Source organism: Cetorhinus maximus, chromosome 34 (genome assembly GCF_964194155.1).
Source record: "Cetorhinus maximus chromosome 34, sCetMax3.hap1.1, whole genome shotgun sequence".
Lineage (NCBI taxonomy): Eukaryota > Metazoa > Chordata > Chondrichthyes > Lamniformes > Cetorhinidae > Cetorhinus > Cetorhinus maximus.
Window position 1 is genome coordinate 8,927,734 of NC_135912.1, and position 8,476 is coordinate 8,936,209.

An 8,476-nucleotide genomic window follows, 5' to 3' on the forward strand; every position below is an offset into this window, starting at 1 on the left:
CCACTCAGCCTATGACATGACTTAGAGCAAGTGCATGACGAAGCTACAACTTGCCCTGTAAACCAGGCACAGCCTGGGGAATTGTACTTTCGGAGGGAGTGCCACCAGACAATAGTCTGGCAATAATCAGACTCAATGTATGATAGGTAACAATCAACATTCCAGGCTCCTCCATTAAGTTGCCCAGGTACGGCCCTTCACACCGATAGTGCAAATCCCACTAGAGGTGGGGACACAATCTTTATAGTTGGGTGTGGTGTCCCTCAGAGGCATTGACTCCGCAACCTGTGTAGCCTCGTGGAATCAGGCCAAATATGGACAAGGAAATCTCTTACTGATTGCTACCAGCCGCGTCCCTCAGCTGATGAATCATCACTCACCCTTGTTAAGCACCATTGGAGGCAATAGTTTAGTAAGGCACAGATTACACGGTGACGAGGGGTTATCATTGCCAATCCCAATCAGCGTCTCGTTAGAATATAAATTGGCAGAAGTGGCCGAGGTGTGAATGGGCACAACTGCAACAAGTCGTTTCAGAATGAACACGAGGGATTAATCCATTTGACCTCGTCCTCACTAAAAAGCCTTGGAGCCTCTGACCACGGTGGTGTAAATAAAAGCAACTGTCGCGCCGTTCATGTGAAGTCCAAGCCCCACCGTCAAATGGATCAAACCCTCCATTTTGCCACAGGGTACCTTGGGAGAGTGAATCTGGTGGAACTGGCGCGATAATGGCGCAGCAGCAACGTAACTAAACTTGCAATCCACGCACCCAGTATAATGTACTGAGGGATATGGGTTCAGATCCTGTCATGGCAGCTAGTGTAGTCTAAATTTAATTAATACATCTGGAATATAGAGCTAGTCTAATTGGTGGTGACCATGACAACTATCATTGATCCTTCTGAAAAACCCCATCTGGGTCATCAGTGCTCTTGAACACCCTTACCTGCTCTGGCCACCATGTTATTCTCGACCAAAGCAATGTGGTTCTCCTAACTGCCCTCTGGAATGGGCAAGTAAGTCACTCTGTTACAGGGAATTTGGGAGGGGAAGCAAATGTTTGTCTTTGCAGAACTGCCCACACCCCATAATGAAAGAAACTAAACTGGGTATTCATCATGGACCAACTACAGCATCATGAATAAATTTCAGTGCAAGCTGCAATCTCATGGCTAAAGTTACTCCTCCATCCTGGATGAGAATTATTCAATTAACAATCTCTCCATTCGCATCATTTACTTCATGCAGTGCATCCATTCCCATACCCAGCTTTGTAATATCCAATCAGCTGTTAATTCATGTCCTGAAGCAACAACGATTGCCCTATCAACCCTTGGAACACCTTTTCCACCAGGAGTTCAGTTCACTTTAACCCATTTATAGCCCAGTACTCACTCCCACACACTTACCAACACTGATTCAACTATTGACAACAGTCATACCCACTCCACTACTAACCCCCTTTCAATCGCTAGAACTGCTGCACATATTGAACTTCGTTCCAAATATCTGACCACCACTTACATCTCACTGACTAGTGCTAAATGAGCCATGAAACTTATACTGGGCCCTAACCTCCGCGCTCCATCGAGTAGAATTTGGGGAGTACTCTAAGGATGCGTTGCGGAACCCATCTCAGAACTTCAGAGGGGAGCGTTTGCACGGCAATTTCCCAGAAGTGCAATTGCCCTGCACTGGGAACCATCCAAAAGCGTCATTATAAACGCAAACTTTGTATGGTTCCAGCAAGGTTAGACCAATAGTTACTCAAACAGTTGGAAGAATTAAAATGTCTTCTAACGTCTGGGTAACTATTGCAAAGATCCATGAAAATCCCACCCACGAGACTCCTCCCGCATCCCCAGTCCCTCACAGGGCCCCAACAAACCTTCTGACTCCCCAGAGGGGCCCCCATCACCCAGGAAACGACTCCTCCCCCAGTAGCCCGCACCCATACCCCCACACATGGAATTTCACCAACCACATGGGACTTCCCATCCACCATCTCCCCCCACCTCTCACACAGGCCCGACTGTCATCCCCAAACGCCTCCGAGACCCAAAACCCTCTCGACATGACACCATCCACCGCCTCCCACCCCCCACCCCCTCCAAGCCCCACCATACTGACCCGACTCGACAGACCCCCAGCCCCGCACACAAGCTCAACCCAAACAGACCTGACCCACCCTTCGCCCAAGGTTCAATCACCTCAAGCACCCTCCGCCCCCATGATCAAACACCCCCCAGCCCGCGGGATCCGGTCGCTCTTCTCCCCCGAGGCCCGACAACACTCCGACCTCCGAAAACCCCCAAAACCTATGCACTTACTTTAGAATGTTATCTTCCCCCTAGCCTGTCAATTCCAATGGACCTTTAGGTTTACATGGTTAATGGCAGCGTGTCCTTCCTCCGCTCTATAAGTATATCAAAGGGAAAATGATGACCAGGAAAGAGTAGGGCCCATAAGGGACCAAGGGGGTAATCTATGGGTGTAGCCAGAGTACATCGGTACAGTGTTGAATGAATGCTTCATATCCGTCTTCACCCAACAGAATGAGTATGAAGGAATCAAACTCGGGGAGAGAGATTGAGAGGCTTTTAAGCAAATTGATATAGGGAGTGACAAGGTATTGGAAGTCTTGGCAAGCTTAAAAATGGACATATCTAACGGTCCAGATGATTTGTGTCCCAAACTGCTGATGGAGGCAAGGGAAGAGATCGCAGGGGCTCTGACCCAAATTTTTAGTTCCTCTCTGGCCACGGGGGAGCTGCCAGAGGATTGGATAACAGCTAATGTGGTTCCGCTATTTAAGAAGGTTTGTATAGATAAGCCAGGGAACTACAGGCCAGTGAGACTTAATTCAGTGGCAGGGAAACTATTGGAGAAAGTTCTGAAGGAGATTACCTATCTCCACTTGGAGAGGCAAGGTTTGATCAGGGATAGTCAGCATGGCTTTGTCAGAGGGAGGTCCTGCAAAACAAATTTGATTGATTTGCTTTTGAAGAGGTGACTAGGCGTGCAGATGAGGGTTGTGCAGTTGGTGTAGTTTATATGGATTTCAGCTAAACCTATGACAAGGTCCCACATGGGAGACTTATAAAGAAGGCCAATGCACAAGGGATACAGGGTAATTTGATAAGGTGGATTCAAAATTGGCTTAGTTGCAGGAGACAGAGGGTGATGACAGAAGGATGCTTTAGTTACTGGAAGCCAGTGTCCACAGGGATCTGTGCTGGGTCCCCTATTATTTGTAATGTATATAAGCGACATAGATGACTATGTGGGGGGTAGGATTAGTAAGTTTGCAGATGACACAAAGATTGGCCGGGTGTTTAACAGTGAGATTGAGTGCCTTGGGCTACAGGAACATATAGATGGGATGGTCAATTGGGTAGATAAATGGCAGATGGAATTTAACCCTGAAAAGTGTGAGGTGATACACTTTGGGAGGAGTAATTTGACAACGAAGTATTCAATGTACGGCATGACACTAGGAAGTTCTGAGGAACAAAGGGACCTTGGTGTGTGCGTCCACGGATCTCTGAAGGCGGAGGGGCATGTTAGTGGGGTGGTGAAAAAGGCATTTGGAACAATTGCCTTTATCAGTCGAGGCATAGATTACAAAAGTAGGGAGGTCATGTTGGAGTTCTATAGAGGCTACAGCTGGAGTGTTGTGTGCAGTTGTGGTCGCCACATCATAGGAAGGATGTGATTACATTGGAGGGGGTGCCGAGAAGATTCACCAGGATGTTGCCTTGAACGAAACATTTAAGTTATGAAGAGAGGTTGGATAGACTTGGGTTGTTTTTGTTGGAGTAGAGAAGGTTGAGGGGCGACCTGATCTAGGTGTATAAGATTATGAGGGGCATGGACAGGGTGGATAGCGAGCAAATGTTCCCCTTAGTTAAAGGGTCAGTCACGAGGGGACATAAGTTCAAGCTGAGGGGCAGAAGGATTAAGGGGGATGTGAGGAAAACCTTTTTTGCCCAGAGGGTGGTGACGGTCTGGAATGCACTGCCTGGGAGGGTGGTGGAGGCGGGTTTCCTCACATCCTTTAAAAAGTACCTGGACGAGCACTTGGCACGTCATAACATTCAAGGTTATAGGACAAGTGCTGGTAAATGGGACCAGGTAGGTAGGTCAGGTGTTTCTCACGTGTCGGTGCAGTTTCGATGGGCCGAACAGCCTCTTCTGCACTCTGATCCTGTGATTCTGTGATTTGGTGGAGCTGGGCTTCGAAGCTGGTCCTCGGACTAAGCTTCACTGCCTGGATTGCGCACGCCCTACATCGGGAGGTCGGGCAAGACAGTCAAGGAAGGTGTTTAACGTAAGGTTTTGGGCGTGGACTGGCAATCCATTACTGAGTGCCACCCTGGGGAAGTGACGGACCAGAGAATGTAACATCCAGTGGAGTGGAAACTGAGCCGGTTTGCCACTCGGTTTGTAGTTACTTACCTCGGAATCCCACCGGTCCCACCTGGCGCAACCTTCTGACTCAGGCTGGGCGAGATCTGCAGAGTGCAATGAGTTACCACGTCCTGCCCAGGCCTGTCGAACTGGAGCAAAGGCGGACATACTCTCTTTTTACAGGCCTGGGAGAGGTGGCTCAGGCTTGGGGGCGGGAGGGGGAGTTGGGTTCGGGCTTGGAGGGTGGGATGGTGAAGCCTGAGCAGGGAGGGGTGGCGTTATCAGGCCTGCGGGGGGGTGGGTGGTCAGATCTTCATAGTGGGTTGGTCCGGTCTGTGGGCGGGTGGGATAGTCATGCATTGAAGTGTGGGGCCTGGGTGTTGGGGGTGCAGGGTGGTCGGGCCTGGGTCGAGGATATGGGGTTTTCAGATCTGGGGATGGACTGGTGGTCGGTCCACGGAATGGGATTGGGACATTCAGACCTGGTGCGGGGTCAAATCGGGTCAGGCCTGGGTGCGGGGTTGCAAGGCGGGCCTGAGGGTATTCAGGCCTGCGGCGGGGGGTGAAATGCATGTCATTATATTTTTGATTCATTCACGGGATTGGGCTTCGCTGACTGGGGCACCATTTATTGTCCAACCCAAACTGCCCTTCAGAATGTGGTGGTGAGCTGCCTTCATGGAACACCGTGGTCCATGTGGTGTACGTAAACCCACAATGCTGTAAGGAAGGGAGTATCTAGATTTTGACCCAGCGACAATGAAGGACCGGCGATAGATTTCCAAGTCAGGATGGTGATTGACTTGCAGGCGAACTCCCAGGTGGAGTTCCCATCTGTCTGCTGCCCTTGTCTCTCTAGATGGTAGTGGTCGTGGGTTTGGAAGGCGCTGTCGAAGGAGCCTTGGTGAATTCCTGCAGTGCATTTTCTAGATGGTACACACTGCTGATACTGTTCATCAGTGGTGAAGGAAGTGAATGTTTGTGGATCTGGTGACATTCAAAGGGGCCGCTTTGTCCTGGATGTTGTCAATCTCCTTGAGTGTTGTGGGAACTGCACTCATCCAGGCAAACGAGGAGTATTCCTTCACATTCCTGAGTTGTGCCTTGTTGATGGTGGACAGGCTTTGCAGAGTCAGGAAGTGAGTTGCTCGTCGCACTATTCCTAGCCTCTGACCTGCTCATGTAGCCACAGCACTTATATGGCTAGTCCACTCAATTTCTTTTCAACGGTAACCCCCAGGATGTTGATAATGTGGGATTCAGTTGTGGCAATGTCATTGTACATCAAGCGGCGATGGTTGGATTCTCTATTGTTGGTGATGGTCGTTGCCTGAAGGGTAAATGTTTCTTGCCATTTCTCAGCCTAAGCCAGGATATTGTCCAGTCCTTTCTGCATTTCGACATGGACTGCTTTAGTATCTGAGGAGTTGCGATGGTGCCGAACATTGCGCAATCATCAGCGAAAATCCCCACTTCTGACCTTATGGAAGGTCATTGATGAAGCAGCTGAAAATGGTTGGGTCTAGGACACTATCCTGATGAACTCCTGCAGTGATGACCTGGAGCAGAGATTACTGACCTCTAACAACCACAACCATCCTCCTTTGTGCTAGGTATGACTCCAACCAGTGGAGAATTATTCCCCTGAATCCCGTTGGCTCCAGTTTTTCCAGTGCTCCTTGATGCCACACTTGGTCAAATGTGGCCTTGATGTCAAGGGCAGCCAATTGTCAACTCACATCGGGAGTTCGCTCTTTTGTCCATATTTGAACCAAGGCTGTAATGAGGTCAGTGGCCCTGGTGGAACACAAACTGGGAGTAAGTGGGCAGGTTATTGCTAAGCAAGCATCACTTAGTAATAACCTGCTGTATAAGGAGGTAGTATGTTAAATGATCAAAAGCATGGTCAAAAAGTTCAATTTTAAGGAGAGTCCGGAAGAAGGAAAGCGAGGTACGGGAATTGAAGTTGTGTAAGGAGAGCATTCCAAGTGTGCTATCCCAAGTATTGAACTGAGTAGATAACGAATTATGTTCCTTATACGTAATGCCACCACGCACCCTCAGACCAGCAACTAAATTGGTTCGATACTAAGTGAATCTGCTCGTTTGCTATCTCATTAATATGCACCCACTTCAGATGCAGTACCACTTAGATAGACAGTAAAATAATCTCTCAATTTTCCCAGACCAGATTTCACCAGGAAAGTACAGAACAAGTTGGGTGCAGAGTAAAGATCGCCCTACACTGTCCGTCCAATAGTCCCAGGGCATCTATAGCACGCTTGGACACAGAGGAAATGATCGCCTATTCCATCCCATCAGGCCGTCTAAGCACAGATGCAGCCGGAAACATACAGAGTAAAACTCATCCTAGACTTCCCCATCACAAGCTCCCGGGGCAGGTTCGGCATTGGTTAGATACAATGCAAAGCTCCTCCAACACTGACTGGTCAATGGGCCTCAGGTCTTATACAGCAGTTAAATAGACAGTTAGGCACCTCTACGCTCTCCCAGAAAACGCGCCCAGGGCAGGAGCTGCATTTGTTATGAGCAGAGTAAAGATCCCTCTTTACCAATGGCTCTAAAATTGAGGTTTGAAAACTCTTGGCCATTCACAACGCCGAGCTAGACATATTGGCGGGTGACGTGGACAACGTCCAAGGAAACGTGGTCACGATAAAGCGAATAAGTGGCGGGCAGTGTTGTTCCCCCCTTGCGCTCCCGCCCTCCCCGTGTTCCTCGTCTACTTGCTCAATGTTCCTGCTTCCTTCATGCCCCTGATTTTGCCATGCTCCTCAAAAGGAGTCCTCGAGCTCCTGTCCCCTCTGGCTCCTGCTCCCTTCATGCTCCTCCAGTGCTCTCTCCCTGCTTGTTCCAAAGACAGACCCTGCACTGAGACGCATGCACGCCCATATCATAGTTCTCTGTAACTAAATGCAAATTTTCTTAAAGGCTTTTGGAAAACGCTTTCCACATGGAGCACTTTCACATTCGAAGCATGCGTTTTCCTAGAAGTTGCACTCAATGATTACAAATCCGTTTGAAAGGGACCGTTCAACAACAAAAAAAGTAATCATTCTTCTACATCGTCCTATCAAACACACCCGTTTCAAATGCAGCATGGCTTAGATACAGAGGGAAGACACCTCTGCATTTTGTCAAACAGGAGTACCAGGTCAGGTTAAATGCATTGGAAATCTCCCTTCACACACTTCCGTCAAACACGCTCAATTCAGATCCAGCACTTCTTCGTTATAGATTAAAGTTAGCTCTACACTTTTTCACCCAACAATCCCAAGCAAATTTAACTCAGGCATGACACAGAGTAAAACACTGTTATTAAACAAGCCCATGACAGGTACAACGCTGGTTAGATAATTATTACACTTCGCTCTGCACTGTCATGAAGTCCAACATCACCAGCCCCTCCTGCAAGGAAACGGTCCTCAAATGGCCAACAATTGGCCACTTTAGAGCCTCAATTGGGGCAAGCGTGTACTTCCTCCCTGAGGCCTTGGCCGCCCCGGTGTAAAGTCTCTGTGTGGTCGGGGTGTGTGGGATCCCAGGGGGAATCCCATTCTATCACGTTTATGCTCCCCACTCCCCCCACCCGGAAACCCGCCAGCGGGGAGCGTAAAATTTAGGCCCAAGTGTGGTCTGACTAAATTCGGATGAAGTTTCATCATGGACCTGAACCGTCTGTTTTTCGCTACAGATGCTGCCTGTATTTCTGTTTTTATTTCAGATTTCCAGCTGCTGGAGTAGAGAGGTCTAACCAATGTTACACATGGGTTTAGCGTAACATCCTTAATTTTCAATGCCATCCGACTAGAAACAAAGGCTAATGTTTAGGTAGCCTTTCTAATGGCCTGGCTAAGCTGTGAGGTGACTTGTAGCGATTGGTCTACTTGTAATCCAAAATCCCTTTGTTCCTCTTAGACTTGCAACTTTGAAGTAATAAGTGACCTTCTAATTCCTCTTGCCAAAATATACTATCCGCCCCTCCGAGCATCCGAGCTGACATGGCCCGATCCAAGCCCCAAGCGCCCCTAGGCCAAACGCG